Consider the following 22,563-nt stretch of genomic DNA (forward strand, 5'->3'; position numbering starts at 1 on the left):
ATCTTCGAAATTACCAAAACCATCTGTTGTCGTGAGTATTACGAGAGAATGAAGATTAACTGTTAAGTGTCGAGGTAATTAAAAATAGGTTCTGTACAAATGGAATTGGATTGACCGTTCTGCCTCTCTTGCCAGGAATTCTATGTCAGTAAATGAATCGGGGGTCTCTAGCTTCTTTCTGGTTCACATAGCTCTGCCCAGTGAAGAATATGAGAAAGGGGGCGATGGACCAGAGGGTTTGTCGTTTCGTCTAGGGGCACTGTCATCTTTAAACCAAAAGAACACCTATCGTTTTGAATTCCTGGAAAAGTGTCACACTGCCACGCACATGACAGTCAAGGGTGTTGGAGCCTCAGCTCTATTAAAGACACCGTTCCCTGTGGGAGTCATTCAGTTTTGTTTTTCTGATATAATATTAGAAATTATAGCAAAGGGTTTCTAGTCAATGCCCTTTTCTGTGTCCAGAATTCCCCATCAGAAGCAATAAAAATACAAAAATAGATGGACAGTTATGGTTTTAAAATACATAGGTAAATTTTCTGATCTATGCATTTGTAATTTATGCATCCATGTCCTGTTATGGTTTAGTTTTCTATATCAGTTTTATTTTCAGGAAAACCCCAGTAAAAATAAATTGCAAAGTGTAATAACTGGCAAATTATCAAAATAATACAGCACAGTCTAGTGTGATTTCCTTGCAATACTGTTGAATAAATACGGCCTTAAACACAAATATGCAGTATTTCTAGTGGGAAATAGAATTATTGTATTTAACAAATTCTATAAATTGTGTTTTTAGCTGCCATTGATCGTAACATAACCAGTCCATGTAAGTTAGATATCTTATCTTACTAGTCAGGAGAAGCCAGTAAAGCTTTTTTACTAGTCAATTGTTCAAAGATTTCGTTTACACAATTCCACGACACCAAACGTGCCATACTAAACTGCTTGCTTTGAAAAAACAGCCCCGTAAAAAGGCTGCTTTTCTAAAAATCACCCCAATAATCTAAACAGTCTTCCTTCTGTAATACTAAAAGGAAAAAAAAAAATGAGCAAAAGGAAGTGTAAGGTTGACTTACCTTTTCCTATATCTTTTAATTCTGTTTAAATGTCTATCCTTTCTTTGTGTGGTTTCACGCATTCCTACATCTCGCCGAGCTGTACAAGGCGAAGATCTAGTAAGCGAGTTAAAGGCTGATGACGCTAACGAATCCCAGCGCAAATGACTGAATCGATAGGAACCAGCCACTGCTGTTTAAGTGTATCGATAAATGTACCTTTATTTTCTCTTGAATGGATAAGTGTCGCAGTTAAGAGTCCTATGGATCTCTTAATTGAAAGTTAATTTTAAATCAATAAAGTGAGTCATTTAAATATTGATTGGCCCTTTCTACACGAATTGTTAGCTGATTTTTTTTTTTTTTGCAACAACTTTGTTTAAATGCAATCAATAGCCCACAATCAGTATGTTCTATAAAAAATTGACAGATGTTCCTAAAATGCCTGCTAGGCATATTCTTATCTGTTTACATATGCAGGGAAGACATCTCTGTCCTTTTCACACATACTTAAATAGTTACTCTGGGAATGTCACACACACTCTCTCACACACACACACACACACACACACACACACTCTCCTTGTTTTCCTAAATAACACAATTGTTTTTTTCTGTTACATTTAGCCTCTTGGCTACTGGATCCTGATATTTCATATACACCTCCAAAGGTTTGAAATGAAAAGATCATCTGATACCACAGTTATAGGAACCACATTTCTCAAACACATCTCTCTGATTGCAAACCGAAAGGAAAGCAGTCTTACACAGCCAGAAAATTTTAAAGACATTCGGAGATAGAATCTTCGGTATTTTTATGTCATAATACATTAGTGAGATCGCCGAAATAAAAATCGTCTTCTAATGAAATAAAATATTCTTGCCAGTGTGAAAATGTTTATCAGGCATGAGACTAGCAGGTACTTTTAATTTGTGCAGCTACCCTGAGACATCATCCCTTTGCATGACAGCAAAGAGCCAGGCTTTTTTTTTTTTTTCCCCCTTTTTTAAACTGACGAAGAAAGCAGCCAAGTTAAAGGAATACAAATTGTATTACATGAAATTCATCTTGATTAACCTAATAAAGTAAACTGAGGTACTTGTAGCTTTCAACATATCAGCAAATATGAATGCTCCATTCATAGCTTCCTATGAGCCATTCAATATTTGCCTGAGAAACAGTCTAAAAATTGTAGGGCCGTCATCAGAACCCCCTTCCACAAAAGGGCTCATTTTTTAACAGGACTTCTAATAACAGCCCAATCCGTTTATGAGGCCACTAATTGAAGGTGCAGGGTTTTGAATTTTTCCCTTTTGAAACCTATGTGTGAAAATAGTATTTATCAACAAACGCTCTTTTGAATTAGAGAGGACCGACCTTAACAATTTTAAAAAACTAAAAATTATAAATAATAGAGTTTTATAGTAGCTTAGAGTTGGGTTCAGTGATAGCAGCTAGTAGGAAATGACTCGAAGTTAACTTACAGTGGTACATCGTTTATTGTGGTTCGAAATGCAAGTCCTGCCATTGGACTTAGAATATTGATAAAAGTGATAAAAATGAGAATAATAATGTTTCATCCTCCCCGCTCTTTTGAAGATTGAACAATACCAACCTAAAGTGTAAATATTTGCAGATAGCTATGCTGAGAGCCCAATGCCGTAGAATTTCAACTTTCTGCTGTTGGTAGAAATTCAACCATTCCGCAAATCCACTGTCCTTCAGTCGCGCGTGATTGTCCTCAGTCTGCCATCTCGCACCCACCCCATTCCGTATTGAGTGTCAGAGACGCTCTATGAAAAGGGGTGACTTCAGGGAACGGTGGCATATCATTCGTTCATATGCATACGAGTGCAGCACGTGAAGATGCTGCGCCTGGGACCAGCCTTGCGATGTGACTGATAGCTCTTATTTGTCTGATAGAGCCGGCCGGGGAAATAGAGCTGCAGCTGGAACTTCATTAGGTCCCCTCATTGATTGAACCCTGCTGAAGTGATGCAGCAGGCTCCTCAGATAACTGCTGGTAATAGAACAAAATGAATTCTTATCACAGAGATTGGAAAGGCCATTAACCCTGGCCCCCAACGCTTTTCAGAGGTCACAGACAGGAAGCCAAGCGGTGACTGGGAAAACTGTTTTCTGTCTAACTACAGGTCACGTTAGAAGGGTGTATGTGACTTTTTTACCCTTCGGCTTCTGTACGGATGAAACCATTATACGGGCAGATGTTAATAATCAACTGTAAATAAATATTGGACCCGGAGAAGGAAAACGAGAACGCACAGGAATTTATTTCAATAAATATTTAATAAAAGAACAATTGTTACTGCGATATTTACTGCCAGTTCTGCTGTAGTTTTAAAACGAATACTTTTTCATATAAATTGGAAAGAGAAATACATCGAGACACTTTAAAAAAGGAAATTTAATATGGTTTTATATAAAAATATTTCCTTCCTTCCTGTCTGTCCTTCAGAGATGGAGATGATAATTGCTCATGGCTGCCTGGCTTCCTCCTGCCCAAGAAGCCAGCAGCGGGCCATCTCCGAATGAGCGCGACACTCCACTCGCCTTTCGCCTGGTTGAGAGGAGTGTATATCTAAGGAACAGTCCTATAATTTCCATTTAACGCAACCTTTCAGTTGACCAAGAGCCCACAACCTCGGCCCCCATCTCCCAGCCGAGGACTTTCCCACATTTGTCAGCCTCTGCCACTCCGTCAGCCAAAAGGACGCATCCATTTAAAGCCGGAGCAGCACATGACAGTTTTTCTGCCCCTGCGAGCAGTCCTCAGAGCAACTGCTGCTATTTTTACACGTTTAGCCTGAGATGGAAAACTATTACAGATGAGGAAATTTTAGGGCAAGAAGCATCTCACAGAAAAAGTGGAGAAGTTTCTTTTCGTCACTAGCGTTATTTGCCTGCGTGTGCGTACACAGAGCTGTACGAAAGACTATTTTTAACAGTATGTCGGTGGCTTCTAAACTTAACGACTGCGATTTAATTTCGGTGTCTGTGGTTGTGCAGCATTTTCTGTTGGAGCCAATCTTTCACTAGGAGTTGGTTTATTTAAATGTAATTGGGTCCTGTGGATGGAAAAAAAACTACCGATTTTATGTCTTTGGAGACCCACCAGACATTTGGTTTGGCCTTCTGTGCATAAATAATGACAAGAAGGTGTATACTGTCATTGCCCTGCTGGAAACACCAGAAGTGGTTTGGCAGGAAGTAAACCAAAACAGATTATTTGGATAAACAGAGAATCAGTTACTTCTCTGCGTCGAGTTATGTATATGTACACATAGATATGCATAGTCGTATATTGTATTTCGGGATCTTTATAGAACATAAGCTCAAAGAGGAAAAAACAATTAATATTAAGAACTCACATATGTCAGCTACTTTAAAGTAACAGAAAGGCTTAACTTTATGAGTTCATCATGTTTAGCTTGAGTTTACATTTGAGTCAGATATGAACAAAACCGTGTTTAAAGTTGCATCGGGTAAACAGGGTCGAAGGAATCAACTCCTTAAGTCCTTTCGCATGCTCGCATCTTGCATTTTGCTATAAAACTTTTCAGTTTATTTGTTGTATAAGTTAATAAATATGCTTCAGAAATCCAATGAGGTAAATGCTTCAACTTATCTCATTTATCAAGAATGTTCGATTCTGTTTCAGATATTTCCAGGAATGACACAGAGGCCTGGAATTTTAGCTCGTGATACCTGGGGTGAAAGTCACGGAACTTTTAGGCTTGTAATTAGTTGCTTGTGCCCTCTGAACCCGAGTGGGAACCCTTGAGTTCAGTTCATATTGCCTAATGAGGAACAGGCATTGTTTTTCGTTGTTGGATTTCAGTCTAAGAATGTTCGAGAAATTTGTTTTAAGTAGCATTAGGTGATGCTAAGTAAAATTTAAGAAACGGAGTATATGCTTCAGAGGAAAAGAATGCTCGTATTTTTTCCTTTGCATCTATATTAAGTAAAATAGTCATGAATATTTCATACGTATCTTCAAAGATATGATATTTAAAGTATTATCTCCCTCTTTTAGCTTAAATGAATTCAATAAAAGAAGGAGTTATTTTTTTAGGTTCTATTTAAATTGTAGGGAAATGAATGAATTAGTGGCACTTAGTGTTTGAACTGTGTACATAGTGTTTTTATAACATGTTAGTGTAAATTCCAACTGGGCAAAATGCGTTGTGCTTTTTAAAATTTTTGATGGCATTCAATTTGATTAATTGCTCCGAGAACCAGCTAAGCTTTATCGACATATTTGCAAATGGCAAGTGTTACCGTGAGCCTTCAAGGCAAAGGTAATATCTGTGGGGAAAGGATTATACACCACCATCGTGATGTCTAAAACTTTAATTTTTATACTGCCCGTGGCCTTTCTCAGCATCTTTAACGCCATCAGTATCCTATACAGATAAAAGTCCAAGTTCTCAAACTATGTTTCCTGATAAGTTTACCTGTGTGGTTGTGTGTTTTGTAAGCAAAGTCTTGACTTCTGGATTCATCGATGGAGAGGGGATGGGGAAAGACTCTGCCTTGCTTCTTGGCCATCTCAAGACGATTTGAAATTAATACTCTAGGTTTTCAACCTATTCTATTTTTTGATTTCACCAAACTTTTCTAAAGTAACTTTTTTCTTCAGTAAAGTCTCATGACAATTTTTTTTTTATTTTCGTTGAGAATATTTACAAGTTTATCAGAGAGAAAAAGATTACGAAAGTCGCTAAGCCAAAAAAATCAACATGTTACAGGGTTTTCATACTTCTAGGTATTGCAGTGATAAAGTTTGTGGTTGAGTCAGGAAACTAAAGAAGATGTCTGGGAATCAACTATTTAAAAACCAAGTTGAATTCTTAACCTTTCCTTCTTTATAAGTTTGGTTTTCAAATCAAACATTTTTTCCTCTTTTCATAGGATGCATATTAAATTTTATGAAGCTGCTTTACATACAGTCATTTTAATGCCACCTTGAAAATATTCTTTATCTAGAACTCAAATTCTCAATATCATGCCTAATATTAGTCATAATACAGAAACATCAGACATTCTCCTGGTCATATCCATGCTCTAGGTGACATCCGTTATTGTCCATTTTATATTTAATAAACTGTATTCTACATATGGATTTAGTTAAGTGTTTGGAGAAGTCATTAGCACTTTTAGGCTACGGAAATAACATTTCTTGCCAATATGTAAGCATGTGATTCTAAAACATTTGATTATTTCAGTTTAAAAAAATGAACTAATTCCTTTTGGACTTTATATTGTAGAAAATGCAATCAATCTCTTTCGAAGAGGAGTTCTGTTTTGTTTTTACCTTAATGATTAGCTAGTTTGTCTTTATAGATATGTGGTTGGGCCTAAACCCTTATCTATCTATCTATCTATCTATCTATCTGTCTGTCTGTCTGTCTGTCTGTCTGTCTGTCTGTCTATCTATCTATCTATCTATCTATCTATCTATCTATCTATCTATCTATCTATCTATCTATCTATCTGCCTGCCTGCCTGCCTGCCTGCCTGCCTGCCTGCCTGCCTGCCTGCCTGCCTGCCTGCCTATCTCTATCTATCTATCTATCTATCTATCTATCTATCTATCTATCTATCTATCTATCTATCTGCCTGCCTGCCTGCCTGCCTGCCTGCCTGCCTGCCTGCCTGCCTGTCTGCCTGCCTATCTATCTATCTATCTATCTATCTATCTATCTATCTATCTATCTATCTATCTATCTATCTATCTCTATCTGCCTGTCTATCTCTATCTATCAATCTAAATCAATCATCTATCATCTATCTATCTATATCTATCATCTATCTATCATCTATCCATCATCTATCTATCATCTATCTATCGTTCTATCTTTTTATGTATCTACCTGTCCATCTGATTCCACTCATGTAGAGGAAGTGACAAAGCCGTGGGGAAATAGGTGGCATGAGTCAGTGACCTCTGAATGCTCAGTGTGCCACAGACTAAATTGAGCTCATTTGGGTTCAATTTCTATTTGAATTAGTAGTTTTTTGAGAACATTTTGATTGAGAACTTTGTTATTCCTCATATTATTATTCTCTAACATTGTCTTTAAATAATTTTTTAAAAAAACACTAAAAAGACGTGACTTCCAATCAGATGACTTTATTCTTGTTTTTCTGGCAAATTAAAAAGTTGCACATTAGTGCTGTAACAGGGAATACAGATTTCTTGGAGTTATGTGACACCCAGAAAAGAGCTCATGAAGGTTATGTGTGCACAGCTTATTAACCTGGGAGTCATGGGCCTGGGCACTCGATGTCCCCTGCTAGTGGCCTGTGACATTATCCATATGCACATTTTTGTAGGAAGGAGGTCCATGGCTTCCACAGATTATTACTATCCCTCAACGTGAAATGCCGCTCTCTAAAAACGCTGAAAGAAAACGAGTAGCACGTAGTTTGATTTATCCGTCAAATCGTATTTCTAAAGCTGGAGCCCTGCCCTCTGGCACTGCCGTGTGCATTACCCTGAAAAGCCACTCCGCTAACCCGACGTGCACTCACCTGGCACGGTGGTGCCTCTCAGACATCCTGGCTACGTGGCTGACTTCCTCTCCCCTCTACAAGCTGCTAACTTAAGCACTTCCAGGGACATCATATTTTTAAAGAAAGCATCTTAGGAAACTGGAGCTTTCCCTAAATCAGCTTGACAGAAGCAGCATACGGATTCACCTCTGAGCTTCTGCTCCTGGAGTCAAAAGAAATCCACTTCAGTGATTTTGAAAAATGGGCAATTGAGAAAGAGGGTAGAGAGGGGCTAGATGATGATGAATCTGGTTCCTCTCAGAAGAAAGGAAAGAGGAAAAACATCAAGCTACGCATAAAGTAGAGTAACGAGAAATAAGAGTGAATAAGAAAGTCGTGACACTTATGTCTTAGCAACACAGTGAAGGAAGATCCTTTGGAGAGTGATTAGCGTGTGGATTTAGAGCGCTGGAGATGATGAATGTGAATAGACTTGAAAAAGTATTAAGGTCCAGGCAAATAGAAAGTACCAAAGGGCTAAGAGTGTGAAAAGGAATGTGAACAGAGAGCACCGTAAATGTAAACGCACACAAAACATATTTGAGGTAAAGGTGCGTTATTGTCCCATCTTATGAGGTCTTCTTCTCGGCCTTTGTAGCAGGTACTTGTAAGCTGACAAAAATAATTGCAGGTGTTCCAGATAATGGGGAAGCCAAAAGGATCCTTACGACTCATATGGGCCCAGCCGAGGATTCAGACACGCGGTAGTTTTGTGACCTGTTCAAGGTTAGAAAGCTAATTCATTGCACGACCCAAGCTTCTGATTCCCAAATGAGCATCACTTTAGGTATCTTTATCATATTCTGTTATTTACATAGGTTGAATAGAAGATTTTAAAAGCCAACCATTGTCCTTGATCATTTGTCTGTAAAATGTTTCTCTGAAACAAAACAATTTTTAATGGCACGATATAGAATAAGATGCCTCTTTCTCCCACAGAGTTCATTGTTCATGTTCTCTTGTGCCAAGAACACTTGGCTCCTGCTCCCAGCTTATCACCTCTCAAGTAGTGATGGTGGTTTCTATCTTGTCTCCTCCTTCAGATTCAAACTCCTGGAAGGCACCAAAGGTTGTTTTCTTCTCGGTATCTTCTAGACGAATATGGCCTTGTCGCCTCGTGGGCTCTGAGTGAATGTGTGTTTATTTGAATGTCTTCTATGCTGTGAAGTAAAATTATGTGTCTAAATCTATCATTATATTTTAGTTTTTAAAGCACTTTGTTATTGTTACCCGTTTCCAGTGAGATGTAAACAAACAGTTTGAGAAATGGCAAATAAGGGATTTAGGCAAATTAGGGTAGATTAGGAAGCAATAAAAAAAGGTTCAGCTACAGTTAAATGAAACAGCAGGGGACAAATGATGCTTTACAGATAGAATATTGTAGGTCGTTAGAGCTTAATAGGCAAATGTTTTCATTTTAAGGCCTATAAAATAATTTTTAAGTGCAATTTCCTCACTTAAAAAAAAAAAAGAAAAGTTCTTTGAAAGGAAAGAAAAAGAGAAATTGAGAAAGTACCGTTGGTTTTTGCTTGTAAGTTTAATTTTTTCCTTTAAGCCTTGTTCAGAACAGTCTCTTCACACCCAGTCTTCTTCCCATTTGCAGATTTGATATTGACCCTTTGAAGATATTTTCTCGTCCAAACGATCATAATCCATAACATCAAAAGTCAAGCTGACGGTCCGTCTCAGCCCTCAGCCAGCTCTTCCTTGACCATGCTTCTCAAGGGAAGTGTGGAGAGAGGATTTCATTGCCATTTTGCGATAATCGCGAGCTCTTATTTCAGCCTCTCGAGCTCTCGTTTCAAGGAAGAATGTACTTGGACTTCAAAGAACTAAATGCATGTGACATATATTTACAAGGCAGTCACACAAAAGGGACCAGTGAAAGGAAAATGGTGGAGGGTGACTCATTTCTACAAGGTGGTAACAGTGGTAGGCGAGAAAGCCAAGAAGAAAGGTTAGTGGCGAAGCTGGCATGCGTCTCCAAGAAATCGCTCCCTCTTTGGCCTGTTAGGATTTTAAACTCTTTTACCTTTGAGAGAGGATAGAAAGTACTTGCATCTAGCAGCAAATATGTCAAATACTCGTTGAATTAATTGGAATCAGAATCAGAAGTGGAGAAAAAGACTCCCTTGACCTGTAGGATTCTTCTCTGTTGCTGCCATTTTTTTTTTTTTGCCAAAACTCACCTGGAGAGGAGTCCATTGGGCGTAGCATTTGGCCTGGGCCTGAGAGAGACAGAAGAGTCCAAATCCCGTGCCCTCCAGGAGTTTAGAAGCTGCTAGAAGACAGAATCTACTTACTCGACACAAGAAGCCGGGTAGATCTTGACACTTTAAGGCACTTCGCGAAATTTGGTGCCGTTCAGAGGAATGTTGGATCTGTGGGGTTCATTATGGTTAGCGGAGGTATTAGGATGCAAGGTAGTAGGACTGGAAATATGAAATAGAGTTTTATTCGTTTGCCCCTGCGTTTCTTTATTTACCTTTTTAATTATTTAGGCACGATCCCTAGGACTGAGAGGCGAAATGATATGATTCAGACTTAGGGATGAAAGAAAATTGATAAGATTGTGTTGAGAGGCAAAAAACTAAACTGAGAAGCTAGTAATGAACATTTAGGAGAAAGCAACAAACATTAACTGGATAGTTGAGACTGTGGAAGGCTTTGAAAGCGGAGCAAAGAAATTCAGGTTTGATGAGGCAGAAAATAAGAAGGAGCCAAAGCTTTTGAGCGTAATGATGACATCACGGAAGATGTGTTTTAGGAAGCGTGTTTTAGGAAGCGTGTGTAAGAGGGACAGTGTCAGTAGGACCGGGTGGCAGAAGGCTCATGCAGGGCCAGTCGCCGCAGTGGACACACTTAGGGGCTTCACCGAGGGAAGTGTCGGTAAACAGAAAAGAGCGTTAAAATAAATCCACAGAGCAAACCCGCTGACTAAATATAAGCAGAGAAGGAGCCAGCGATTCAGCTGAAGTGCCTGGTGACTGTGGAGACTTCTCAGGTGACGTGGAAGGAGGTGCAAAGCAGGGGCTCTGAGCGACTTCCCGCCTTTCAAACATAAGGCTTTGAAACAACTGGTGGAGAGAGGAAGTAATGTGTTCATAATCATTTGGGTTTTTTTGAACTAGCGAAAAGATAATCATTTTTCATCATGATTTTTAAGAGGCTTTTGTAGTTTTCATAAAACAACGTTAGGGGCTCTATTTTCTTTATAACATGGAGAGCTTATTGCATTAATGCCAGCCTGTTAATGTCATTTATGCTGAGTAAGTATAGAGGGACTATTTTGTGGAACGTGGAAGGATGTAAGTCCAGAATGTTTTTTGTGTCTTTCTAAGTAAAAACGATTGGTCGAACTGAAATATCTCTAACTGTTTTGTTATATTTCCATAATGGGTTGCCTTGTACATAGTAGGTATTCAATAAATACTCATCGACTACATGGATAAAAACAAACCCAGAACCAAGTCATGAGATGAACAAGGCGAAATGAAACGGCCGTGGCAGGTGACGTTTTGTTGGCGATCGATTAGGAGAAGTGCATTTGTTCCTATTTCCAGGACTGTTAGCAAGACGGGATTCCCTCTCTGCCTTTGGGAGAAGAGAGGAAAGCAAAGCGCCCCAACGCCAGTCCATGACACCCGGCAACCCTTTTGGAGGTGTGACAGAGATGGGGCACAGAATTGGATCAAATGGAAATTGCTTTCATTTGGCCTCATCCTCTTGCATTCTAATTTTGTGACCATAAAGAGATACTTCTCAACAATTCATAGTGTAACTGCAAAAAGCAGACACCGCAAGCAACTTTTGCAAATTGGGTCAGTTTTCTTCACTCTGAAAATAGAAAATAGACTTCTAGAGTATTTGGGGCGATACGTTAGCTGTTGCCTCGTAAGGGCAGATAAGGTCAGGGTAAAGAAATGTTAGCGTATGGGACAGGTGATAAAAATTAGTCATATCAAAGATGTTATTCTTGTATGACTTATTTTATTGGATCAACATATATGTCTTTTCTTTCTTCATTCCTAATAATATCGGTGTTAAAAATCTTCAAAGAGAATTCAGTATTTGGCTCAAATTATGTACCACAGTAGAGATGTTTTTATTTATAGTTTATAGAAGTCAGATAGAAATAAATTACTTTTATTCTTCACTTTTTTTTACCACTAGCTCCTCCACCAACATACATTTTATTTTTTTAAAGTGACCATATTTCTGGCTTTCTGTTTATTGTGCACCCTTTTGTATTTCAATTCTGGTCCTCATTTGTGAATTGTCCACACTTCTTGAAGTTTGGTTTTTTTCCTCCTCCTCGCTCTTATCATTTATTTTAGAATAGCAATATATTTTTTTGCAGAATTATTTTCTGTTTTGATCATGTTTATGGCAACATGATTTTAGCGCATACATCACCTTTTACATCGATGACGATCATGAGTCACTTCGTCTGGCGAATCATGACGATGAACTTAACCACACATCTGTGACACCTTTTTCTCGTTTTGTACCAAAATCTCATATTGCATGTGCTCTGTGCGTTGCATAGAATTTTTTTTTTGATCAAACTTAGAAATATTATTAAAAGTACAATGTGATAGTGTCACCATAGCACATTACTGAAGAGTTTAATGGGGAACTGTTCGTGTTCTGCAAAGTTTTCATCTCTTTGTTGATATAATTGTTTCGCTTATACGGCCTTTATAATACCTACGATGAAGACATGGTGGTCTTGGCCCGTAGCTGGATAGAATCGCCAGTCAAATCATTACTCAGCAAAACTAATTTCTGTCATAGTGTAGCAAGAGGAAGACAACATGAATGTTTTTATGTGCTAAAACAAAATAGGTTTTGCTCTCTGACCCGATTTCCTAGTCCCTGTTTGACATCATGTCGGCCCCTCTTTACTCTCCTCCATCCTTCCTACTCTCCCCAACGCTCCTCCCCAATTCTGGTCACGATCCCGAGAGCCTCCATCTTCCATGAGCTCGAAACGTCCCAGCTTAGCTTCCACTGACTTCCAGCCCAAGGGTGTTCTCTGACACCAGTCAGCCCCTCGCTCTCTCATTAATCTTCCCCTCACCACCAGCTCATTCCCATCGTCATACCAACATTCTCTGCATCACCCCGCGTGTAAAACCCTCCCACGGCGCTGTCTTCACCTCCGCACGCTGCCCACTTCTCCGATCCTCTTTATGGCCACACTCCCCAGAGCATCGTCTGCACGTGACTCACCGTTTCCTTCATCTGCATTCTCTCTCATACCCACCTTCAGAGGGTGTCTGCCCTCCCCACTTCACAAAGGAAGCTCCGGCCAAGGACTTGAGGGCCTGTTCATTGGCTAATTTAGTGGTCCATTTCTAGTCCACATCCGACTAGACCAACCAGCAGCCTTTAGTAAGCTGATCTATCCCAGCTTTTCGAAATGTCTCTTTCATTAGATTTTCCAGACGCCGTTCTCTCTTGATCTTCTCCCTGCTTCATTGACTGTTCTTGCTCAGGCTTCTTTACTGGTTCCTTATTATTTGGAGAGTGAGCAGAGGGGTATTCCAACCCAGAGTAGGCAATAAGTAGGGAGCATTCCCTACAGGGAATTGAAAAACAGCAAAAGAACAGATCCATAGCCTGTTTAGTTATTGTTTTTACCATGCACCGGCCATTCTAAACAACGTCGAAGGTGAAGCGCTTCTCCCTGGTGGGGTGGACTCCTGGCGTCCCCCGCTGTGGCGTGCCCCTGCGTGGAAGTGCAGCCCAGGGTCATTGACAGACCCGCATTCTCCAGGCTCATATTCAGCCTCATCTCGAGGATGTAAAGTGCCACATATATGTCGACCCCTTCCCACCTCTTCTCCGCTCTCTCTGCCTCTTCGCCTCTCCCTCTCCACCCCCACCCCCGTAACTGCCAGCCTCACACCTTTACTCCCTATGTAAATCGGCATCTCAAACTAAACATGTTCTAAATGACCGATTCCAAGTCTTCTCTTCCCCTCCCAACTCGTTCCGCCCGCATGTTCCCTCAGCCCAGTTGTCGGCATCTCCGTTCTTCTGATTTCTTGAGCAAAACCCATTGGGATCATCTGTGGTTCTTCCTGTTTCTCGCGCTCCTTGTCAAACCCATCAGCAAATCCTATCTACTCCTCTTTGGAAATGCGTACCGATTCCTCTACTGCCTCTTTGCTCCAAGACATCATTTTCTCTCAGGACGTCACCAGTGCCTTATGGAACTCTCCCGTCAGACCCTATTCGCTTGACTTCTCCGTGTAATTTTATACCTGTGCCTCAAACTTCTGGAGAAGTTCCTTCCCTTTGGCCATTGTTTGACCAGTCCCTCCAGACTCTTGTATCTACATCTTCGTTCTCTGTCATTATTTTTTCTCATCTTTCAGTAATCTTCAGTGCCGGTTACTTTTTAATTTTCCTTCCCTAGAGTTCTGGCCTCAACTCTCCTCTGCCATTTTCTCCGTTGTTCTTCCTGAGAAGTGTCATTTACTCACAAGTATTAGTTATTGCTGCTTCTAAATATTTTCAGCTCACTTCTCTTCCAAGATCTAGTTCCATAAATTTAAATGTTTACTGAACAGCTGTGCTCTAATTCATGTCCAAAACTGAGCTCATCATCTTTTCTCTCACCCCGATCTTGGACTTTTTAACGTGCTTTTACTCCCCGATGGTATCACTGTTCTCTCTTTTTCCACAATTTCCTCTAGACAATAATAGATTGAAGTACGGTGAATGTTCCAGCGTTCTTTTTTCTTTCTTTTTAGTAAGAACACTTATCCTCTATTTCATCCTCCACACGGCATCCCGAAGATGCAGATACGATCATGGCATCCCCTGCTTAAAACTCTCACTTTGCCAGAATCGAGAGATCCTTTGCCAATATTTGCATTCAGGGAAAGGAGAAAAAAAAAATTGGCTATGTCTCAGAAACCATTTTTTTTTCTGCTGCTAATACAGTCCAAAGAAAGCAATGTGCCAAATCTCATCAATCTGTTTGCTCATTAATGAATGATTTATTAAATAAACATTTCATGGGTATGCATAAGTATTGTCTTGAAAATTCATAGCAAGTTCCAATAGTGCATTTTTCACTCTTGGCTCCAAGCTAACCTTTCTAATCTTCCTTTTCTGAGGCCACATACTTTCACTAACTTTCCCCCTCCAGATTTATTTTACTTATGTTTGTATCCATCATTTGCCTAGGTCAGTTCTCACAAGTGTAATTTGGGGTATATGACCATATAAATTTGACCTTTCCTAACGTGGTGAAATGTAGAAAACTCCAAACAGTGAAAATCCAAGGATTATTTACATATAATTTAGAAAAGTTTCCTGCGTCTTAGGTTAATGCTAAATTTATTTCGACAATTATAGTGTTGATAAAAAGAATCGATCTAGTCATCTGAGGATTTTCTTTTATGACCATATATAATTCACAAAATAAATAAGGCTGCACGTGGAAAGCAATAATTTCCCCTGTAATATATAACTGTATAGCATAGTTTATTATAAGTAGCAATGGTGCATTTCATGTCAGCGTATTTAAGACATTAAATATTTTTAAAGTGTAGTACAAAGATCGCGTTTCCTTGTTGTGCATGGTCACCTGGAGGTGATGATGACAACTTATATTTCATCCTTACAATGACTTGGTGTGGCCAGCAGAAGAGACCATTTTATCCCCACTTTGCAGACAAGAAGACTGGCTCCAAGACGTTAATAGATTGGAGTAAATTTACACTGATCGAAGCCAGAGTTTTAATTCCTATTCCATACATTTTCCATTTAACTTGCCTTTGTGAAAGCTCTAAAGTACTGTCTTCGGTTCACTGGGAGTTGCTTTGGGAAAAAAAACATGTGTTTTGTGCTTTGAGAGTGCGTTCAGTAGGTCATATGATTTAGATGACTGGAGTGCAAGGAATAATCTAGAAAATGACTCAGATCCAATGTTTTTGTGTAAATGGAGATATGTTAGAGTTTTGGAGACTGCCATTTTGCAGTCAGTCTCCATACATTCTGAGATTGTTAGTGACTTCTTAAGTTTTTCTCTTAATAGGAGGCTGAGGGTTGGGATTTGGAGCGGGGACGGAGGGGATTTCTCTCTTGCAGTAGCAAACCTCAAGCTGACTCGTGTCCTGATACCAACTCTTTGGCATTCACCGTCTTCACTATAACTTTTGTAAGTGGCCCAACCAATGTGATGAACTGAATGGTCTTTAGAACTTGGTACACAAACCACTTTTATTGAAGCCTACGTAAAATTTGCTTAGGGCTTAAAAAAAACCTCGCAAAATCGCTTAGGAAACCACTATTCAGTCTCGTTATCATTTGCTATTTCCAAAATATCTACACAAATAATATTGATATTTTAAAGGCTTAAAACACTAACTTAAATGAAGGACAGGGAGTACATTACATATACATATAATCCAAAAAGCCATAATACCAAAGCGATGTAGTCTTTCGTTATTTCACTCGTATTTGACAGGATAGACCCAACATAGGCCAAAGCCACAGAAGAACCGTGCGTTGAGTACAACTGCTACTTACTCAGGACTAGACACTTTATATTCATTAACTTTACCCCTTATTGCTCCCTGAAATCTGAGTATTTTGTTTCCATTTTCAAGTATAGGATCCTGAATTTCAAGGAGGCTAAGTAACTTGCCCCGTCAAATAGCCAAAAAGCTCCGGACCTGAGATTTGAGCCCAAGTATATCTGGTCCTTAAGTCCATGGTTTTCACCTGTAACACGACTATATACACAGGGGTCGTCAATATTCTCCTAATGAAATAGGTTTTTGAACAACACAGGTTCTCCAAGGGCCAGGCTCACCTTTTACCTTTGCTTTTCAAAATTTCAAGCAAAGAGAATGAATCTCAAATAGTTAAAGAAAGATCGACAATTATTTCAACATAGAGTCTCTTGCTTTGGTTTTCCATGCAAGAGTGAATAATGGTTTCATGGATCATGGATAATGGTTCAAAAGAAGTATGCCCAAGGAACCCACCAAACGTGATAGCAATAAAATCATGGGACTTAGGACATCATTACAAATCACAGAACACATTTTTTAAAAAAGTTGATCCCGATTCAACTCTATAACTGTAGTAGTGTAAAAACAATACAGTCCTAGAGGGAGGCCCCTGTCACTGTAAAGGTCTTTGAGATAAAACTGTAAGAGAAGGTATAGAGGCTTCCGCAAGAACCAAATAACATGAAGGAGACAAAGAAATGCAACCTCCAATTAGGTGAATAATACCATTGTAAGGAGTCTTTGAAAGAGTTCAAGGAATAGTGATAAAGATGTACTACTGGATGAACATTTATCTTCTTTTCTATTTAAAAAATAACTTCAAAAGGCATTTGACCTAAAATGAGACTAGTCACAAAATATGGTAACTGTGGAGTGGAAGGCTGAGTTTGTTATGGAGCAAAAACTAGCCATGAGGTGGAAAGCAAAGGGTTGAGATGGACAGTTGGTACCTCCACAAGAGCAAAGACCATTATTTGGTAAGAAAGGAGCCGTGTGCAGACCAGAGGGCTTCCTATGTCGATGACCAACCTAACAGGGCCAACGCAACATGCTAAGAGACGAAAATCTTCTTAGACAGTACACAGAGATTTTGTGACAAATTCTACAGAGACTTAAGTCTCGATAACTGGGCAGCTGGTTGATAGTTGGGAACACGAAGTTATCTCTAACTTAGGATCTTTCAATTTCACAACCATCAGAAATAAAAGTCTTCTATGGAGAAACATATTAGGAATTAGTAAACCTAAGAAAAAATATTTCAGTAAGAGAACTTTAGAATATGAGACATGAAGAAGATGTATGAGTAATTTATTGAAACTAATTGATATCAGGAATTTATTAAATTCTTTTGAGGTCCCACCACACTGAGGTCATAGATGATTCAAGCATCGGAAAGCAGTGATCAGACATTCCTGGCCAAGATGCCCCAGGAGAGAACTACTCCCTTACTGTATAAAAATAACTTCCGGGTAAAACCAGACGGGACCCGGCAAAGGAGTTTTGCTTTTCCAGAAAATAAAAATTTTACAATTCTAGCCCTGTTCAGATAATTGACACTGGAGCATCCAATGCACTTTAATCTATTACTTCCTAGGAGAAATAATTTTAGAGAAAGCACTGCAGGCCAACAAGAGATGACGTTGCTTGGTTACTCAACACCGGTTGGTAGCATGCCGAGTCGCTCAGCTTTTTTAGACGAGCGCTGTCTGTATCTAGGTAGGGAAAGGAGGGAGAAGACCACTTGAACCAATTTTTAATTGCAAACCTGCTTCATCAGAGGCCTTTATTAAAGTGTAAACTACTGAGATAGTAGTGAATGTCTAATTCGATGTGTTCTTCTAAATAATTATCTTGTTATGATGAATTTGCTTTGAAGGAGTTTGAGCTGTTTTTTATGAGAAGGTGGGAAATTCAGAGTTTTTAGACTGCCTGGCCCAAGAGTCCCAGGAGCTGCCTGGGGGGGCAGTGCGCTTCAGAGGAAGAGCACAGAGCATTAGTCAGGCGGACTCAGCCCAGACCCTACCTCTGCTGCTCTGGTCCTTGGGAATATTTACTGCAAATGTCTGACCTTTGATATCTCATCTCTTCCGTGAAAGCAATGGTTTTCCTGTTACAGATTTACTGCCAGGATTGAGAAAGGACACGCATGTTACATGCTTAGCACCTACCAGGTTTCCAACAAATGCTCTCTTATTATTCTGAAATGGAGAGATCTGCAAAGAGCTTCTCTTTCGAATTCACAGGGTCTATAAAACACCATTTTCCAGTGAGTCACAAAGCTATGCTAGAGGTGGGAGGAGCTTCGAGAGGGCAAGGAGGAGGGGGGCACAGGATTGTTGAAACTTGTGGACTCTCTTTTAGAATTTCGTCTTATTCTCCAATTAAAAAATAAAAATTAGGATCATTTTTTTTAATAGGTAAAAGTGGGGTGGAACTCAGTGTTACCTGGGACTACAGAAAATGTTTCTCTTTCTCTTTATTGCTTTAGACTAGCTGGCTTAATGTTTATTCTGTTTGGCTGTATATATTTTATTTTATGTGATAAACATTTTGCTAAAAATAATGATATACTTCGTTGTTTAATGCATTAACAAATCAGTGGTGAGGGTGAGATGTGGAAATTTTATAGGCAAATATTGTCTTAGTTCAATACTTGGCAGCTTAAACATTCACCTATTATTTTAAAAATTCCAGTTTCTACTGAACTTGTGCCAAATACTTCCCAAATTTTGCTGATAAGAATATAAAAAGCACATGGCTATTGCAGTCATCAGTGCAGATTAGATTAGATTTATTTCCCAATCACATCCAACGATCTTAAACTTAGAATTCTGTTTATATATCTTGACCGTTTTAAAACATAAAAATTTCCAAATCTTTCCCTGACCATTAGATTTGTATCGATTATCCTTTCTTTTTTTTTTAATATTCCAGTTAGTAGTGGGAAAAGAAAAAGATTTGCCAGATAAGAACCTGATGATTTTTGAAATAAGATTAAATGCCTGCAAGTTATCGGTTTACTTACCAGAATAAATATTATTCATATAAGGGAAGGGAAAGGTGAAAAGGAGAAATGTGATGGGTAAGCTGATGGGTGGATGTGTCAGCACAAAGAAAGGAGAGAGAGCTGTGAGAACGTCCCTTTTCATAAATCGAAGAGAATAGGAACCCTACACATTTAGGTTCAAAGTGTTGTTTTGCGGGTTGTGAGCATTTGGGTTACCCTAAAGGAATCGATGGTGAGTAGAATGCAGGCCAAGTGAGCAAAATGAACATGGGGAATAATTGCAGAATTAAGAGGAAATTGCAGAATAATAATAATTGCAGAATTAAGAGAAATTAAAAAACTATGGCTCAGTAGATCATTGCGCTTAAGAGGATATCCCTGAAATAAGACAGCCTGGGTTCAAGTCGGAGTTCCACCCCTCGGTCGGGGTGTCCTAACACATATAAAGGGCATCAGCCAGTACCGAGCACGGAGCAAGTACTCTGTAAAGCGCTGTTGATGGCGGCGACTGTGATGATCAATACGCTAGTCCACAGAAAAATGCGGCCCATTACGCCCACATTGTGTTAATAAACATAGAGTAATTTGTTACCGTTACCAAATGTGTGATCATCACCAAATTGACAGAATAGAGTAGAATACTGGATAAATTGTCAGTGGTATTATTTTTAATAGTATTAAACAAGAAAGGTCAGGTGCTAGAGAACACAAATTAGTAATCTAATTAAATCACCAGCAAAAGAGACAGATCGTGTTAACAGCAGTCAGATTTGTTATTACGGAGCAATTATGGAAGTGAAATATTGAAAGATGCCGTGTATCACTACTGGGTTTTACACAATCCATCTTACACAGGCAGGAAAGTGTAGATCAACCAGCCTGTTTGATGAGCTAAAAGCTGCTGTATTAAAATATTTATATCATTTGTATAAAGGGTGCAACACTGTTGCAGATCTGAAAAAACATTCTGTGACATACCGAATGGAAAAAAACATTCTGTGACATACCGAATGACATTCGTTTGTGAAATTATTTGTACAAGTCGCTCTCATTGGAGCCGACTCCAAGGGCCACGTGACCTAATTCGTGAGGTTAAACAACGGTTTCTGGTTTTGACATTTTGTACATTTCCTGAAATTGCTCTCAAATGAAATGATTTCCATGTGGCACCAAACTATTATATGGTTACATCGTGTCATCAGTGAATGTAAATCTTTTATGAAATATCAGAATTTTCACAGGACTAGTGAAAAGTCTGAAAAGTCGCTTTCTCCCTCCACCCACACTTGGTTTCTGGCCTTCACAGGCTCCCAAATACCGCATTGTCCCATCTGGAGACATTCAGAATTTTAGACTTTTGTGCCAGGCCAGCCTGGGTTTTATTCCAGGCTCTGTCAAGTTCAAGCTTGAAGACCTAAGGGTGAGGGGATTGCCTTAACCTCTCTGAGCCCCAGGCTCCTGATTTGTAAAATAAGGATTAATTGATTTTATTGTGAAGAACACATGACTGTTTTTATACAGATAGCTGTCACAGTTCCTGCCAGAGATACAAATTTAATAAGTTGCCACTGTTTTATTTTTATTTTCATGAATCTTTAAGGAGCAGTAGTCAATTGGTCAAATTCACTGGGTACCGCTAATATCTATTTGAACTGGTCTGTTTAATACACTGGAGAGTGTGTGTGTGTGTGTGTGTGTGTGTGTGTGTGTGTGTGTGAGAGAGAGAGAGAGAGAGAGAGAGAGAGAGAGAGAGATGGTAAGGATTCTTTGATAAATCGTTTACTTTTTACTAGAAAAGAGGGAAATAAATGGTTTTACACATGCATATATTTACATGTATGTAACAGGAATTAGTATCTGTTTGGGTACAAGTGAATTTTGAGTTCTGAAGCTCAGCAAAGCCTTGATAAATTCCTCATCTTGAGATTCATTTGTTTTAGGATATAGTGTATAGATTAGGATCTTTGAATAAAAGTGTCCTAGGTGGCTTTGATATGCCTCACTCTGTCCTTAGCTGAGAATCTGTGAAGATGAAAGTTCTTGAAGAATTCACAATTGGTTAGAGAAAATATACATGGATCATCTAAAGAGTTATCTCAACACATCAATAAGCTAATACGATAAGTGCCGAAACGTATGTGTAAGCCAGTTGTGATGGGAGTGCACTCGCTTTGGCTTTTGAGGGAATAATAAGAGTTTGACAGGATAGGATCAAAAAGACGTTCAATAAGTAACAGGGGTAACATTGATGAAGGCTCACAAACACCAGAGGTTGCCACGAGGAAGAAGGTGGGCTTCCTGAGTGACATATTAGATGAACATCAACACCGTGTGTGATCTATGTAGAAGTTACCCTTGAATATCTAAGTGAGGACTGAGGATAAATTCTTCTTTTCAAGACAAATGTAAGATATAGTTACATGAAAACAATGTTTTTTGTTGCCGGGCAGAGGGCACTGAGTATTTATTAAGAACGTATTATTAAATAGATTACCACCAAAGACCAAAGGTTTTTGTACATAGCAGGAAAAACAATTAATAAATGCAATAATAGTGCCTTGGTGTGCACTTCTGTTTTCAAGGTTAATTATTTGTTCAATTAAAGCCTTCAGAATCAACCAGAGATTCTATCGCCTAGAAATATTAGATAAACATGGGTCTCCCTGGCAGTGGAAGAATCGTGTGGCAACTTTTTTAACCTCTCAATAAGATCTGCTCTTTTTTTTTTCACTCTGAAGACCATAACTCATTGCACCTTTATTTGTATTATTTTCTCTTAATTATTGATTATTATACAATTATATCTGCATTTTACAAATGAGGGAATCGAGCCTTAAAGAAATTAAGTGATATAGCTGCAGTCCCGTACCTACAAAGTTGGAAGAGCCGTGATTTGTACTCAGACAATTCTGTATTCCTGAAAGATGGCTCCTGAGATTCGATGAGAGATTTGGTTGGAAAGACAAGGAATTCTTGTCTTTTCCTTGAGATCGCTGTGGAAGCTGTTGAAATTGTCAGGAAAGAGAATGAGCGAGGAATAGAGAAACCCGCATGGCGAGAGCCATTGCAAAATGGGATCAGGAGCACGCGGAGGAAGAACGAAGTGTTGAAGGTGATTTCTGAGGTCTGGTTTTTTCTAGATTTCTCTACAACGGGGAACACAACGAAAGAATGGGGTTGGATGAAAATAATGATTTGTGTTTGGGGTTACGTTTAGGACACTAAGATGTTGGCGCTCTGCTCTGGAGCTCAAATAAAAGATCAGAAAAATGATATGGGTTTATCAATATGACAGGGACATATTCTTCAGTTCTCCTTAAGAGTGTGTTTTTGGCTTTGGCCTCTCACATTAGCTACCATATATTGAGTTGTTTTATTTGTTTG

The 22,563-nt window shown here is 39.1% G+C and overlaps 1 protein-coding gene across 7 annotated transcripts in view; it reads left to right on the top strand.

Annotated features, from left to right (window-relative positions):
• Positions 1-22,563, top strand: part of ZFHX4 (zinc finger homeobox 4) — a 176,790-nt gene that overhangs the window by 124,256 nt on the left and 29,971 nt on the right. The window lies entirely within an intron of this gene.

The sequence above is a fragment of the Pteropus vampyrus genome, unplaced genomic scaffold (genome assembly GCF_000151845.1).
Source record: "Pteropus vampyrus isolate Shadow unplaced genomic scaffold, Pvam_2.0 Scaffold298, whole genome shotgun sequence".
Classification (NCBI taxonomy): domain Eukaryota; kingdom Metazoa; phylum Chordata; class Mammalia; order Chiroptera; family Pteropodidae; genus Pteropus; species Pteropus vampyrus.